The 17,421-nt window shown below is 49.4% G+C and overlaps 1 protein-coding gene across 2 annotated transcripts in view; it reads right to left on the bottom strand.

Moving 5' to 3' along the window:
• Positions 1 to 17,421, bottom strand: part of HBEGF (heparin binding EGF like growth factor) — a 250,850-nt gene that overhangs the window by 83,518 nt on the left and 149,911 nt on the right. The window contains exon 6 of one of the 2 annotated variants that reach the window (XR_003853434.1): positions 3,530 to 3,588. The exons of the other annotated variant lie outside the window; for it this stretch is intronic. The gene's annotated coding sequence lies outside the window, so the exon portion shown is untranslated. The remainder of the gene's footprint in view (positions 1 to 3,529; positions 3,589 to 17,421) is intronic. 2 annotated transcript variants of the gene reach the window in all.

Here is a 17,421-nt window from a genome sequence, read left to right as displayed (position 1 = left end):
CCATGACACTGCAGAGATATCGCACGCAACTAGCCGCTTATAAAAAAATTATTCTGAATACTAAACGTGACCACTACAGTCAAAAGAACAAAAACTCGTCCAATAACTCCAAATCCCTTTACAACATAGTAAATAACCTCATTTCTGAAAACATCAACTCCAACACAACCGAATCCAAAAATTTAAGCCAAGACTTAGCTACGTTCTTCAAGAACAAAATAACCAAAATAACGGATGCCTTCAACAATTCCTTGATTGAAGAAAACCAAATATTCACATCTAATATAACACCATGGTCTAATTTCGAACCTATCTCCTCAACGGAAACAGAAAAAAATGCTAAGAAAAATAAACCCAGCTCGCCATGACCTAGACACCATCCCCACATGAGAGCTAAAGGAAATTGCTCATTCCATAGCCCCAACAGTAGCAGCAATTATCAATAAATCTCTTGAAGAAGGTGAACTATCAGTCAAGTTAAAAATCACAACAATCAAACCAATACTAAAGAGAAAGAACCTGAACCCAGACGACTTGAACAACTACTGTCCAATATCAAACCTACCCCTACTTGCAAAAATGACAGAGAAAGTGGTCCTGAAACAACTCAATGAACACCTCGAGAACTACAAAATACTACATCCCACCCAACACAGCTTTAGGAAAAACCTCAGCATGGAAACTCTACTGCTCAACCTATCTAACAATATACTAAGAGGCTTTGATAACAAAATAGGCCACTTACTAATCCTTCTCGACCTTTCCGCAGCATTTGACACAGTTGACCACAAAAGACTAATATCAAGACTAGCAAACATAGGGCTCTCAGGCAAAACTCTTGACTGGTTCACTTCTTTCCTAAAAGACAGATATTTCAAAGTCTCCATCAACAACAATGCATCATAAGCCATCCCCCTTGAAACAGGAGTGCCACAAGGGTCCGCTCTTTCGGCCACATGCTTTAATATTTATCTACTTCCTCGATGCCAACTCCTATCAAGCCTAGGCATAACTTACTACATGTATGCTGACAACATACAACTCCTCATTCCAATTACATCCACCACCGAAGACGCACTGATACTAGCTGCCTCTCACCTTGATTCGATTAAAAATATGCTAAACCACCTAAAATTATGTCTAAACATGAGCAAAACTGAATGCATCCTAATCGAAAGAAAAAACTCCGGATCAAAAATCACCCCATCCTTCCAAATAGACAACATCCACATACAACTTAAAGACAACGTAAAAGACCTTGGTATTTGGATTGACAGTGAACTAACCTACAAAAAGCACATCACAACAAAAACAAAAGAAGGTTTCCATAAACTCCAAATACTTAAACATCTAAAACCGATGCTTCACCACCAAGATTTCAGAACCGTCTTACAATCTCTCATCTTCACCAGCCTTGACTACTGCAATTCACTCTTGATAGGCCTACCTAAAGTGACCTTAAAACCACTTCAATTACTACAGAATGCCGCAGCGAGAGTCCTAACTGGCAAAAAGAAATCAGACCACATCACACCTGTGCTCAACAGTCTACACTGGCTACCAGTAGAAAAAAGAATTGAATTCAAAATACTAACAATCCAACACAACGCAATATACAAAGCAGATAACACGGCCCTTGACAATGTCATACATAAACACAGATCGCAACGTATGACTAGAACAGCAAGTAAATTACAGCTAGAAATACCATCACTCCCATTAGCCAAACTATCCACCACAAGGAACAGAGCCATATCCATCGCTGGTCCGAAATTATGGAACTCACTACCAGAACACTTGAGCTCACAAAGCAACATTAAATCATTTAAAAAAGAGCTCAAAACATGGATATTCAGTCAAACTTTCAAAGATGGTATTGGTTAATATCACATAACATCTCATTCATAACTTTTTGGATATGCAATGGCACTACTAAGACTATACATCAAACCAAAAATAAGGACTCTGGTCTATCAATTTTTTCAATATTATTGTGGAACCAAGCACAGTTTTTAACTATGTTTGTAGGACCTCTGTTCTACGTGAGTCTGTAACAAGTACAGCCCATAGGTAGTTTACAGGTCCAAAATTACTTTATTATTTCAAGAACACTCTTTGTTGGAGTTTTAGAAACATCCACTTTTTTCATTTTTTTAAACTTTTTCATAAAACTGTTTCAAGACCCCACTTTGTAGTATTGTGGCACACCATGCCATAACTATAACAGAGGCAACAGCTCTCGTATCAAAAAATTGCTCATTCACACCGCACCATTCATTAGGGCATAGTACTTATCTGGAGTGAATTTCTCTGATGCTCGTCGCGTCTTAAAATCGTCCCGACACGATCGTGTTTCGGACCATTCCTAGGTCCTGCTTCAGGGGTAGAGTAGAAATCCAATGTTAAGAAGTCCAACTCCAACGGGTCTCTAATGTCTCTATTCTCGCGGTTCCATTTTTAATCGAAAATCCTTTCTTCACCCGTCGATCTCCTCGACGGCCATTTTAACAATTCATGGCACCACTTCCGGTATAAATACCCGACGCCGGCATCCGGTCTGTTCACCACAGTCTTCTATCAGGTCGTGTTCTCTAATTCACAGATGCTGGATACAGTCTTCTATTGCGTCGAGAGCTGTTGCCTCTATTATTGTTAGGGCATGGTGTGCCACAATACTACAAAGTGGGGTCTTGAAACAGTTTTATGAAAAAGTTTTAAAAAAATGAAAAAAGTGGATGTTTCTAAAACTCCAACAAAGAGTGTTCTTGAAATAATAAAGTAATTTTGGACCTGTAAACTACCTATGGGCTGTACTTGTTACAGACTCACGTAGAACAGAGGTCCTACAAACATAGTTAAAAACTGTGCTTGGTTCCACAATAATATTGAAAAAATTGATAGACCAGAGTCCTTATTTTTGGTTTGATGTGTGTGTACATATATATGATTCTGGAATAAGAATCCATTGGGGCTTAGTTGTTGTGATAATTATACTACTAAGACTATGACACAGAACATTTTAAGCTAGAACATATATGGTTTGAGCACTGATGTACCCTGTTATGAAGTTGCTTGTAATAAGTTAGTTTTCTGTTTTTCAGTTTTCAGTTTACTGTTAAATGTAACAGGTTGTTGTAATTGTAAACCGGAGTGAAGGCTGCTAGCTATACCTCGGTATAAAAAAACCTCTTAAATAAATAAATAAATAAAACCATTTTGCAAAGATAATGAGGCCATATCCCAGCCTCAAATGTCTAGTCTTCGGAAAAATCGGATAGATAGACCCTCAAGCTGTTCATTAGCAATGAATCTGATTCTTGCATCCAAGATTTATTTATACAAAAGAAATCAGAATTTATATTAGTAAAAATATCTACACTTATTGGGATTTTTTCCAGATCGCTTGTATAATTAATTAAAAATATATTAAGAGAATTATGAGCATGAATATTACTATTTTGACTATAATCTAAATTTATGGAGACCAAGTCTCTACACTGTGTGTCTATTCTGGGGTGGGCGTACTTACTGGGGATGCCAGCATATCTTCTCCTCCCAACAATGTAGGAATAACTTCACACATGATTCCTGCTGAAAAAAACAAACAGAGAAAAGAAGAAAGCAAAGGTATAGGGCTCAAATGGCCTCCGGAGTCCTCAACCTCTTTATCTATCCTGTGCCCCAGGATGATGTCACAAGGGGGCAGGAGAGCAATCCCACCAGGTGGAGGAGGGAACAGGAAGACTAACGCAAGAAGGCAGACTCAATCCAGGACCTCCAGTATGACAAGGAGAGGCACAGCATGATGGTCCAGACAGGTGACAGGCAAGTGTCATAGCCATTAAACTCTTGCTGAACTATGTTCAGTAATTTATTTCTTTATAATGGTTTCAACTATTTTCCCTGGCACTGATATCAGTAGTTTCCTGTATCACTCCTAGAACCCTTTTTAAAAACTGGCATTACATTGGCCACCCTCCAATCTTTAAGTACTGTAGCTAATTTTACAGATTACCAATAATAGGTTTACAATTTCATTTTTCCAGTCTTTCAGCACTCTGGGATGTATATCATTTGGTCCAGGTGATTGGCTACTCTTTAGTTTGTAAATTTGACCTATTACATCTTCCAGGTTCACTAAGATTTGTTTCAATTCCTCTGAATCATCACCTTTAAATATCACTTCTGACCTGGGAAATTATTCTTACCATTTTCGGGAGGGGAAGATATGCTGGCATTCCAAGAAAGTAACCCCCCCCCCCCGAATAGGCACTTTGGGGCAGATTTTAAATACTTGCGTGAGCGCGTACTTGTGTTCGCGCAGCAGGCGCGAACAAAAGTACGCTGGATTTTATAAGATACGCGCGTATCTTATAAAATCCGGGGTCGGCGCGCACAAGGGGGTGCACATTTGTGCAACCTGCGCGCGCCGAGCCCAGTGCGCGCCGAGCCCAGTGCGCGCTGCCTGTTCCCTCCGAGGCCGCTCCGATTTCGGAGCGGCCTCGGAGGGAACTTTCCTTCGCCCTCCCCCCACCTTCCCCTCCCTTTCCCTACCTAACCCACCCCCCCGGCCCTATCTAAACCCCCCCTTACCTTTGTCGGCAAAGTTCCGGGGGCTGTTCCAGAGGCCGCGGCCACGCCCCTGGAACGCCCCCGGGCCGAAACCACGCCCACGTCGCCGCCCCTGAAATGCCGCGCCCTGCCCCCTAAACGCCACGTCATCCCACCACGCCCCCGACAGGAAGCCCCGGGACTTACGCGCGTCCCGGGGCTCTGCGCGCGACGGCGGCCTATGCAAAATAGGCTCGCCGGCGCGCGCAGGGGTTTTAAAATCCGCCCCATAGTGTAGATGCTTGGTCTCCATCTTGCTTCCTCTTAGGGTTCCTTTAGGCATAAACGCATTGTGTGTGCCTTACATCTTCCTCAGTAAAGACTGAAGCAAAGAATTAATTTCATCTCTCTGCTATAGCCTTATCCTTAGTACACCTTTTATGCCTTGATCACTTAATAGTCCAACAGACTCCCTCACTGGCTTTTTGTTTCAAATGTACCAGAAAAGGGTTTTATTATGAGTTTTTGCTTATTTTCAAATTCTGTCTTTGCCTTCCTTATCAATGCTTTGCATCTAACTTGCCAGTGCTTATGCTGTTTTCTGTTTTCTTCATTTTGAATCCTTTTCCATTTTTTGAAAGATGTTATTTTTGTTAGACTAGCCTCTCTCACCTCACCTAACTATGCCAACAGTTATTTGGCCTTTCTTTCTCCTTTTTAATATGTGGAATACTTCTGGTCTGGGCTTCCAAGAAGATATTTTTAAACAATATCCATGCCTGATCTAAACTCTTAACTTTTGTAGTTGCTCTTTTCATTTTTTTTCCCTAACCATTTCCCTCATTTTATCATAGTATCCCTTTTGAAAATTAAATGCTGTCATAGTAGATTTTTTTTAGTGTTCTCCCTCTAGTTATTAAGTCAAATTTGATAATGTTGTGATCACTATTGCCAAGTGGCTCCAACAATGTTACCTCTCACACCAAATCTTCTGTTCCACTAAGGACTAGGTCTAACATTAGTTTCCCTCACCCCCCTACCCCCCTCCACATCCCCCCCTTCAAGTTCTTTTCAGTTTCAATGTAAAGCCTCTTCCCTCTACCCCCTTCCCCACCCCCCCTTCGCCCCCCCGCCTCTAGTTCTTTTATCAGTTGCATTGTAAAGCCCTGTTGGCCAATTATTGTTCTATGGAAACCGATGTGATGTTTTCTTAACAAATGTCGGTATACAAAAAACTTTAAATAAATAAATAAATAAAATTTTCCACTCTTGCTGGTTCTTGTACCAGCTGCTCCATAAAGCAGTCATTTATTTCATCAAGGAACTTTATCTCTCTAGAATGTCCTGATGTGACATTCACCCAGGCAATATTGGGGTAAATGAAATCACCCATTATTACTGTGGTGCTGATTTTGTTAGCTCCCTAATTTCTTTCTGCTTTTCATTGTCTGTTCATTCTGATCAGATGGATGGTAATACAGCCACACTGCTATTCTATTCCCTTTGCACCTGGAACTTCTATCCATAAAAATTCAACATTGCATTTATTCTTGCAGAACTTTAATCCAGTTTGACTCAATACCCTCTTTAATATATAAGCCCCTCCCCCCCCCATTGGCTGACCCTGACGCCGGTGTCACAGACACCGGAAAAAGCACGCCCAGCAAGTTTTGCACGCTTTTTTTCTCATACTTACGTTACTCCTGGCTCTTAGTAACCTTTTGGTTCTATTTCCCTTCCACCCCCACCATTAATGAGAGAGCAGTGTTGGAACTGCATCTAAGTGAAATATCTAGCCCAATTAGTCAGGGGTAGCAACCGCTGCAATAAGCAAGCCACACCCACGCCCACCTGCCCACCCAGACCAAATAATTCAGTCCTTGTTGGTTGTTGTCTGTATATAGATCCACCTTTCTTCATTCCCCCTGCTGTTGAAGCAGAGAGTTATGCTGGATATGCATTGAAAGTGAAGTATCAGACTTTCACCCCTGCTGTTGAAGCAGAGAGCTATGCTGGATATGCGTGAAGTATCAGTCTTCCTCCCCTGCCGTTGAAGCAGAGAGCTATGCTGGATATGCTTGAAGTATCAGTCTTTCTCAGAACTAGAAGTTGAAAGCATGCTAAAAAGAATAAACCCCGCCCCACATGCAAAAGACATAATACCAACCATGGACATAAAAAAAGTAGCCAACACAGTCTCCCCGATAGTAACAAAGATTATCAATCTATCCTTAATTGTTGCGGTTCTGGCTGCGAGCGTCATGACCAGACCCTTACCTCTGTGCTCCTGGACCTATTCCCGCTTCTGGAGGCCTGGTTTGCACCCTGTTTGGCGGCGTCCCTGCAGGGGCCACGCCGCCGGGAAGCTTCCCATGGACGCCCTGCTTCTAGGCGCGTGCGCGCACCACTTGGACGCTTTTCTAGGCCCATTTCCCGCCAGTGGTGACTCCGCCCAGTTCATGACGTCAGACGCCTCGGCCTTGATAAGCCGGCCGCGGACACTCAGTCTTGGCCTTGCAACGGGTTTACCTCCTGGTTCCCTGTTGCGTCATGCCCCAGAGTGAGCTGCTTTGCTACTCGCTCTATTCCTGCTTGCCTGCTACATTACCTGCTTGGTTCCTGCTTGCCTGCTACAGTACCTTCTTGGTTCCTGCTTGCCTGCTACAGATCCTGCCTGGTTCCAGTACCCAAGCCCTGCTACAGTTTCTGCCTGGTTCCAGTACCCGAGCCCTGTTACAGTACTTGTCTACTGTTCTAGTCTGGTTCCAGTTCTCAGTCCTGATCAACAACCCGCCTAAGTGCCAGCGGCCGGGCCCCTACTGGCTCCTCCCGGGGGGGCTTCGGCTTCCAAGGGTGAAGCCGCCTAAGTCCCAGCGGTTGGGCTCCTATGGGCTCCTCCTGGGGGAGTACCAGCTTCCAGGGTGAAGAGCACCTCTACGTCCTGCCTGAACATCTGCCTCCTGGCCTGCCACATACTAGAGACATTGACCACCTTTCCCAGTCTCCTGCAGATTGCAAGGCCATGGACTCGGCAGATGCACCTCTCCCCTTGAACCTGCCAGGGTTGGCACAGCAGCTGCAGTATCAACAACAGTACCTCGAGGTCCTTACTGGTTCGGTAGGGGAGTTACCGGCCCGATTGGATGCCAGGGCCTCGTCTGCCCCAGAACCAGCACCCGAGGGTCAAGACTCTTCAGTGACTCAGCTGCCGGCACCCGCTCATTACGCTGGTGATTTAAGGACCTGCCGCAGCTTTCTGAACCAATGTTTTATATGGTTCTCTCTGTTGCCCCGGCAGTTCCCCTCGGATGCGGTGAAAGTGGCGTATATCCTGTCCCTGCTTGATGGGAAAGCCTTAATATGGGCTTCTCCCCTTTGGGAAAATAATGATTCCTCGCTAACAAACTTACAACAGTTCATCCTGAACTTTCGACAGGCCTTTGATGAGCCCGCCCGAGTAGCCTCGGCTACCTCTGATCTGCTGCAACTCCGTCAGGGGGCTTGCTCCTTGGCAGATTATGCTATGGAATGGAGAGATTACTTACCTGATAATCTCGTTTTCCTTAGTGTAGGCAGATGGACTCAGAACAAATGGGTATAGTGTGCTCGTACTAGCAGTTGGAGATGGATCTGACGTCAGCACGTAGTACATATACCCCTGCAGGAAGTGCAGAAGCTCAGTAATCTTCCTTGCAAAAGCATTATGGATATATGTGTGACTGACCGATTGATTAGCTGAACATCATTAACCTGACCGATTGCCAGTAGCTGGAGACCGCCAGTGTTCTCAACCGGAAGGCGTTGACACCCGGCAGGGTGGATGCCCTATGTAAGAAAACATGGCTTACCTTGAATCGGTGAATCCCCATGTATATCGGCAGCCGGGCGGGATGCTGAGTCCATCTGCCTACACTAAGGAAAACGAGATTATCAGGTAAGTAATCTCTCCATTTCCTAGCGTGTAGCAGATGGACTCAGAACAAATGGGATGTACAAAAGCTACTCCCGGACTGGGTAGGAGGCTGCCCGAGGTCCGTTTAGGATTGCCCTCGCAAATGCTGTGTCCTCCCTGGCCTGGACGTCCAGACGGTAGAATCTGGAGAAGGTATGGATGGAGGACCACGTTGCCGCTCTGCATATCTCTGCAGGCGACAGCATCCTAGTTTCTGCCCAGGAGGCCGCTTGTGCTCTGGTAGAGTGAGCCTTGACCCGTAGAGGTGGTGGTTTTCCCGCTTCTACGTAGGCCGCCTTGATAACTTCTTTGATCCAACGAGCAATAGTCGCCCGTGAGGCCGCTTCTCCTTGCCTCTTCCCACTGTGAAAGACGAACAGGTGGTCCGTCTTTCGTACTGCTTCCGACATTTTCAGGTATCTGGACAGCAGCCTGCCGATGTCGAGACGACGCAGTATTCGACCTGCTTCCGATTTCTTCAACCCTTCCATGGTTGGCAAGGATATGGTTTGGTTGAGGTAGAAGTGTGAGACTACTTTGGGTAAGAAGGAAGGAACCGTGCGAAGATGGATAGCCCCTGGGGTGATCCTGAGAAACGGATCGCGGCAGGACAGTGCTTGTAGCTCTGAGATGCGGTGTGCTGAGCATACGTCCAGCAAGAACACCATCTTCAAGGTTAATAAACGGAGGGACAGGCCTCGGAGGGGTCTGAAGGCGGGTCCCGCTAGGAATTCCAAAACTAGGTTGAGTTTCCACAGGGGCACTGGCCACTTCAGTGGCGGGCGAATGTGCTTGACTCCTTTCAGGAAACGTGAAACGTCTGGGTGTGTGGCAATGCTGTTGCCGTCACTCCTGGGGCCGTAGCAGGATAGCGCTGCCACCTGAACCTTGATTGAATTGAGGGACAGACCCTTCTGAAGCCCATCTTGCAGGAAATCCAAAATGATGGGGATTTTAGCGGCATGTGGATTGGTGCTGCGAGTTTCGCACCAGGCTTCAAATACTCTCCAGATCCTTATATAAAAGTTAGTGATGTGGAGAACTTGCGTGCTCGGAGGAGTGTATCTATTACCGACCCCGAGTATCCCCTTTTCTTCAGTCGAGCCCTCTGAATGGCCAGACCGTAAGCGAGAATTGAGCTGGATCCTCGTGGAGGATGGGACCTTGTCGCAGCAGGTCCCTGTGAGGGGGCAGGGGTAGAGGATCCCCTGTCAGTAGTCTTCTCATGTCTGCGTACCAGGGTCTTCTTGGCCAGTCCGGGGCCACCAGAAGAACTAGGCCTCTGTGCCGCTGAATCTTGTGTATAATGGCACCCAGCAGGGGCCATGGGGGAAAGGCATACAGCAGGATCCCCTGAGGCCATGGCTGTACCAGGGCGGCGATCCCGTGGGATAGAGGATCTCGCCTGCGACTGAAGTATCTGGGTACTTGAGCGTTGGACCTGTCTCCTAGTAGATCCATGCCCGGAGTCCCCCACTGATCCACAATCATCTGGAAGGCCATGGATGACAGCTGCCATTCCCCCGGGTTTAGGCTTTCTCTGCTGAGGAAGTCTGCCGTAGTGTTGTCCTTCCCGGCGATGTGGACGGCGGAGATGTCCTGGAGATTTGCTTCCGCCCAAGCCATGGGGGGCTATTTCTAAGGATACCTGTCAGCTTCTGGTTCCGCCCTGTCGGTTGATGTATGCCACCGTGGTGGCGTTGTCCGACATCACTCTGACTGCTCTGTTTCGAAGTCTGTGGGCAAATTGCAGGCAGGCTAACCTGACTGCCCGTGCCTCTAGTCGGTTGATGTTCCACCCCGACTCTTCTCTGTTCCACCGCCCTTGGGCGGTTAGCTCTTCGCAGTGTGCTCCCCAGCTGCTCAGGCTGGCATCTGTAGTGAGCAGGGTCCAGGTTGGGGAGGACATTTTTGACCCCCGGCTCGTGTGGCCGGGCTGCAGCCACCACCGTAACTGATTCGTACTCTGGCCAGTAGAGGTAGATGCACGGTGTAGTTCTGTAATCGTGGGCTCCACCAAGATAGGAGGACGTGTTGTAACGGTCTCATATGAGCCCGTGCCCATGGTACTACTTCCAGAGTGGACGCCATTAGGCCGAGGACCTGTAGGTAATCCCAGGCTGTGGGCCAGGTGGTGCTCAGCAGAGTCTGTAAACGATTCCGGAGTTTTGATCTCCTCTTGGAGGTCAGGCTGACTTTGTCTCCCTGGGTGTCGAATCGGAGTCCTAGGTATTCCAGCGACTGCGAAGGCTGCAGGGAACTCTTGTTTGTGTTGACTACCCATCCTAGGCTTTCCAGAAGAGATATAACTCTGTTGGTTGCCCGGTGGCTCTTCTCCGGTGACTTTGCCCTGATCAGCCAATCGTCCATGTAGGGATGGACGAGAATTCCTTCCTTCCTGAGTGATGCCACCACCACTACTATTACCTTGGTAAAGGTCCACGGCGCGGTGGCTAACCCAAAGGGTAAAGCCTGGAACTGAAAGTGTTGTTTCAGGACTTTGAAGCGTAAGTAGCGCTGGTGATCCCGATGGATTGGGATATGCAAGTAGGCCTCTGACAGATCCAGGGATGTGAGATACTCCCCTGGCTGTATTGCACTTCTGACTGACCGCAGAGTTTCCATGCGAAATCCTGGGACCCTTAAGTGCCGGTTGACTGACTTGAGGTCCAGGACGGGCCTGAAGGTGCCCCCCTTCTTGGGTACGATGAAATAAATGGAGTAATGCCCAGAATTTATCTCCCATGCAGGCACTGGGATTATGGCTTTTAGGGACAGGAGCCTCCACAAGGTAGCTTCCAGTGCCGCCCTCTTGAGGGGTGGACAAGGAGATTCCACAAACCTGTCCGGAGGGAGACAAAGGAAGATGGCGAGGACCCACTGGTCCGAAGTAATCTCGACCCATCTGCGGTAGAATAGGGTTAGCCTGCCCCCTATGGCTTTTTGCCCCGGATGGGTCGGCTGATTCTCATTGTGGTGTGCGGCCGGGACCCAAACCCGAGCTGGTTCCCCTCTTGTTGTGCCTGGTCCGAAAGGACTGGTTCCTGGTCTGAGAACGAGGTGCTTGGTAGCTAGTCCTGTAGGGGTTGAAGCGTTGAGACCTTCTACCTCTGGATGGCCTAGGAAAAGGGCGCTGGTTCCTTCTTGACTTGTCTTCTGGTAGACGAGGTAACGGAGAGGCGCCCCATTTGTTAGCCAGTTTCTCGAGGTCGCTGCCGAACAGGAGGGATCCCTTAAAGGGCATTCTTGTAAGGCGCGTCTTGGAGGAGGAGTCGGCCGACCAATTTCGTAGCCAGAGCTGTCTCCTGGCTGCCACTGAGGATGACACTCCCTTGGCTGCCGTACGGACTAAGTCAGAGGCAGTGTCAGTGAGGAACGAGAGAGCTGATTCCATTTCTTCTCCTGGGGTTTTGTTCCTGGCTTGTGATAAACAGGAATGCGTCACCACGGTGCAGCAGGTCGCGATTCGTAGGGACATGGCTGCCACCTCAAAGGCTTGTTTCCGAATGGCGTCCAGGCGCCGGTCATGTGCATCCTTGAGGGCCGCTCCTCCTTCCACTGGAATGGTGGTGCGCTTCACAATTGCGCAAACTATGGCGTCTACCTTGGGGCACGCCAGCAGCTCCTTGGTTGCCGGGTCCAGGGGGTACATGCTAGACAAGGCCCGACCCCTTTTGAATGAGGCCTCCGGCGCATTCCACTCCAGATCGATTAGCTGCTGTGCTGCTTGTGGGAGGGGAAAATGGTGAGCCATTTGACGAAGGCCCTCTAGCAGGGGGTTCATTCTAGGTTCCCCTGGGGTGCCTTGGCCCGGGATAGCCAGCTCTGACAGGCATTGAGAGACCAGGTCTGGGAGATCCTCCTTAAGAAAGAAGCGTCTCATGGTTCGATACGGCTCTATCCCCGAGGGAAGTTCTCCCTCCTCGGGGAGCTCGCCTTCTTCCTCAGAGCAATCTGAATCCCCATAAGTGAGGCTTCCGGGTGGCGGGTGGCCGTGCCTAGGTCTTGAGGGTCCAGGGGCAGGGTCATCTGGTATGTATGGGTCCGTTCGGGGATCAGACTGCATCTTGACAAAGGCGTGAATCCCCTTGAATAATTCCACCCAGGAGAGCGAAGCAGGTTCTAGCCTTAGGGGCACCAGGTATCTAGGGTTCCCCAGCTGCTCACCTCGGCCTGCTAGGTCCGGGGTGTTCCCTGAGGAACTGGCAATTAATCTGGGCTGAGACCGGCCCTGGCCTGGAACTCCCAGGGCCTCCTCACATTGGGCACATAGGGAGTCTGCTTCCTCGCTCTGTGTGGCTCTGAGGTGGCATGCTGAGCAGAGGCCTAGAGCTCTTATGCCTGATTCTGGATGTGCCGGCTCTGTGGATGCATGGGCTCTCATACGCTCCATCGCGTCTGTTAACTCTATGCGCCAGTGCGCTCCCAGCGCGAAAGATGTGTGCCTATCAATGTGCGTCTATCAACGTGCGCCTATTAATGTGCACCTATCAATGTGCGCCCATCAATGTGCGCCTATCAAGGTGCGCCCAAACAATATAATATGCGCCCAATTACTTTCGGGCGCCTAACATACGCGCCCGTTGCCTGCGCTTAGTCTGGTCTGAACGCTCGATCGAGGCGGCGAACCAGGGCAGATGGCGACGGCGAGCAGAAAGGCAAAATGGCGACCTCCTTGGCGGGTTTCCACGTAGACAGACCCCGCTAATCCTCGCTCTTCGGAGACCAGCAAAAGTAAAGATGTACGCCTTATCTGATCTTCGGCACTTCCCGGCTGCGGGGGGAGAGGGTGATTACCGTCACCGCCGCGCTCGAGGAAGTGCACCCGTTGCCTCTTAGCCGCGCCCGAACTTGTCTCGCTCGGGGGCCAAGTCCTCACTGCGAATGGATCGGGACCGAGGCTGCCTCTAAGCCGCGCCCGAGCCCTTCTCACTTGGGGGCTAGGTCCCTGCCGCGATTCGGCCACCGGACCGAGGCTCTTACCTCCGAAGGACCACGGAAATCACCTCGGGAAACTCAACTGGGGGAGGGACCCGAGGGTATCACCGCAGGAGTGCGGGGCTCGTCTTCAGGTAGGATTCTTCTATGAATTTAGTCATTAGAATTTGGAAAAAAGCTCAGCGAGTGTGAGGTAGCTCCAAACTGCTTTGGAGACGGAAATTACTGAGCTTCTGCACTTCCTGCAGGGGTATATGTACTATGTGCTGACGTCAGATCCGTCTCCAACTGCTAGCACGAGCACACTATACCCATTTGTTCTGAGTCCATCTGCTACACGCTAGGAAATTCTGGACTTTAGCCCAGGAAGTAGGTTGGCAGGATGGTAGTCTTAAGGCCATCTTCTTGGAGGGACTCTCCGGACGCATAAAGGATGAGATTGCTGCTCGAGATCTGCCGGAGGACCTCAACGCCTTGATAGAGATGGCTGCCCGCATTGACTGCCGCCTACAACAACAGGCCAAGGAGCAGCGCTCCTCTCGCCATAGTCCTACTGCTGTGTCGGTGAGACCTGTATCTTTTATACAAGAATGTCGGTATATAAAAATTATAAATAAATAAATAATAAATAAATAAGACTTCTCGTCCAGATGCTCCCACCTGTGAACCCATGCAGCTGGGATGGGCCCCGCTCTCTCTTGAAGAGAGGCAACGTTGCCGTTCGTTGACGTTGTGTTTATATTGAGGTCAGAAGGGCCACTTCTTGGCACGCTGCCAGGAGCATGCGGAAAACGCCAAAGCCTAGGAGGTCGGGAGGAGCTCCACCTAGGCTGTGCTACAGCTCCTCAATGTACCGTGCCTGTTACCCTGGAATACCCTGGAGGATCCATTGAGACGATTGCGCTCCTGGATTCTGGAGCGGAGGTAATTTCATCCTGCAGGACTTAGTCTCCTAGTTGCGAATCCCTACGCATAGAAGGGAGGTCCCGTTACGAATTACCTCTATCCAGGGGACGCTCCTTCCAGGACCTGTCCTGATGTCCACGGCACCCATTACTGTCCGCACCGGGGCGATCCATTCGGAGGAGATAGCCTTCCTAGTGTCGGATAAGGCTGTCCACCCTGTGGTGCTAGGGTTGCCTTGGTTACAGAAGCACTCACCCACGATTCAGTGGGATACTCTACAGATTGTCAAGTGGAGTCCTTTCTGCCTAGCTAACTGTATGAAAGTGCCTAGGGTTCCTGCACTTCCGTTGATGCACTCTGCCCTAGGTCCTCCTGCACCTTATGAAGACTTTACAGACGTTTTTTCCAAGACCAAGGCAGAGATCTTTCCGCAGCATCGTCTGCATGACTGCGCTATAGACCTGTTACCTGGAACTATGCCCCCCCCCCCCGAGGAAGGGTGTATCCCTTATCATTACCTGAAACCCGGGCCATGTCCGAGTATATTTCAGAGAATCTGGCCAAGGGGTTCATTCGCCTGTCCAAGTCACCTGCAGGGGCAGGCTTCTTCTTTGTCAGCAAGAAGGACGGCTCGCTGAGACCGTGTATAGACTATCGAGACCTAAATTCCATTACTAAGTGGGACCGTTACCTGCTCTCGCTAATCCCGGAGCTCCTCGATAGGCTCCAGGGAGCGAAGATTTTCACAAAGTTGGACTTATGAGGTGCTTACAACTTAGTCAGAATTCGTCCCGGAGACGAGTGGAAAACCGCTTTTAATACCAGAGACGGGCATTACGAGTATCTTGTGATGCCTTTTGGCTTATGTAATGCTCTGGCGGTGTTCCAGCACCTTATGAATGAGGTGTTATGGGACCTTCTCAACACCTGTGTAATCGTCTACCTCGACGATGTGCTAGTTTACTCCCAGGACCTGCTTTCACACTGTCAGCATGTCCGTCAAGTGCTCCAAATACTTAGGGAGCATGGTCTGTACGCAAAACTTGAAAAATGTAGTTTCAAGAAGTCGTCCCTGCCGTTCCTGGGCTACATAATCTCTGCAACAGGCTTTCAAATGGATCCTGAGAAAGTGGCGGCAATTAAGAATTGGCCCCGGCCGAGGGGGCCTTAAAGCGTTGCAACGCTTCCTCAGCTTTTCCAATTTCTACCGTCACTTTATTCCTATTCCCGTATTGTGGCCCCATTGACTGCCCTCACCTGAAAGGGGGCCAACGCGGTGGATTGGCCTGTTCCCGCCTGCCAAGCCTTCGAGGCCCTTAAGGAAGTGTTCTTGTTAGACGCCTGCCTTCGTCATCCGGATCCCAGCTGGCCCTATGTGGTGGAAGTCAATGCCTCCAATGTGGCCGTGGGGGCCGTGCTGAGCCAGTACTCTGATTCTGGACAATTGTTACCCTGTTCATATTTCTCAAAGAAATTCTCCCCAGCAGAGAGCAACTACTGTGTTGGTGATAAAGAGTTGCTAGCCGTGAAACTTGCCCTGGAGGAATGGAGACAGTGGTTGGAGGGATCCAACCATCCAGTTACGATTTACACTGACCACAAAAACTTAGCATTCTTGAAGTAAGCCCAACGCCTGAACCCAAGGCAAGCCCGGTGGTCGCTGTTTTTTGATTGGTTCGACTTTAATTTACGCTACCGACCCGGCTCTAAGAATGTTTGAGCCGACGCGCTCTCGCGCTCCTCTGAGGTTGAAGAGACTCCTGGCACTCTCCAGTATATTTTGGATCCTGTGAAAGTGAGCCTTGCAGCAACCTTGGTGTCCTCCCAAGGGAAGACACGACGCTTCCGGAGAGCAGTTCTCACTTGGGCCCATGACTCCCTCACTGGGGGCCATTCTGGCTGTAAAGAGACCTTAGACTTGTTGAACCGATTCTACTAGTGGCCAACGGTGAGACAGGATGTCCAAGCTTTTGGGGGTTCTTGCCCTCCTTGCACCGTTCAAAAGCCGCTCATCGGGAGGCCCAGGGGCCTGTTGCAACCATTGCCCATCCCGGTGGAGCCTTGGACACACATCTCCACCGACTTTGTCGTGGACCTTCCCGTCTCAGGAGGTAATTCGGCCATTTGGGTGCCCATAGACCGATTCTCCAAGATGACGCACTTTTTCCCCTTGCCAAAGTTGCCTTCTGCACCTCACCTAGCTAACCTCTTCGCTCAGCATATCTTTAGACTTCACGGTCTCCCGCAGGATATAGTCTCTGATCGAGGACCACAGTTTACTGCTCGATATTGGAAAGCACTTTGCAAACGCTTCAATGTACAACTTAGTCTTTCACCTGCATTCCATCCCCAGAGTAATGGGCAAATGGAACGGACTAACCAAACCTTAAAGACTTTTCTCCATTCGTTCGTAAATGAACGACAAGATAATTGGGCCAAGCTACTCCCGTGGGCGGAGTTCTCATATAATAATCACACGCATGCTGCTACTGGAAGTTCGCCTTTCCTCGTTGTCTATGGGAAGCAACTTCGACCGCCCTTGCCTTCACCTGAACCTAGTGCACTCCCGGCAGTGCAACTTTCAGCCCGGCAGTGCAACTTTCAGCCAGCGCCTATCTTCCTCCCCGGAGACCGCGTCTGGCTTAGTACAAAAAATCTACATGTTGTGTTCCGTGCCCGTGGCTGTCCATGGGTGCAGCCCCCTACCTCCACCACGGCGGCGACCCGCCGTGGCAACTCCTGACATGCTCCCCGGGGCCGGTGCCCGTCACCCAGGGGATGGTCCGCGGTCTGGCCACCCGCTGGGGAGCCGTCCCCACGCCTCCCTCACGGAGCTCTGCTGGCTTTCCTCCTCCTCGGAAATCCAAGATGGCCACCGCCATCTTTAGGCGGGAGGCCATACCCCCTGTTGGATTTAAAGGGACCTGATCCCTTTAATGATACTCACCTGCTTCCAATGATCCAAGCAGAGGAAGTATTTAAGGAGGCTTCCTCTGCTCATTCCTCGACTTGGCAACGTCCTCCAACGCTGTCTAGTCTGCTTGCTTTGGTGAGTTCCCTGTGCTCGGACTCTG

The sequence above is a fragment of the Rhinatrema bivittatum genome, chromosome 18, assembly GCF_901001135.1.
Source record: "Rhinatrema bivittatum chromosome 18, aRhiBiv1.1, whole genome shotgun sequence".
NCBI lineage: Eukaryota > Metazoa > Chordata > Amphibia > Gymnophiona > Rhinatrematidae > Rhinatrema > Rhinatrema bivittatum.
Note: the sequence above shows the minus strand (reverse complement) of the source record. Positions and strands in the feature narration are given on the sequence as shown.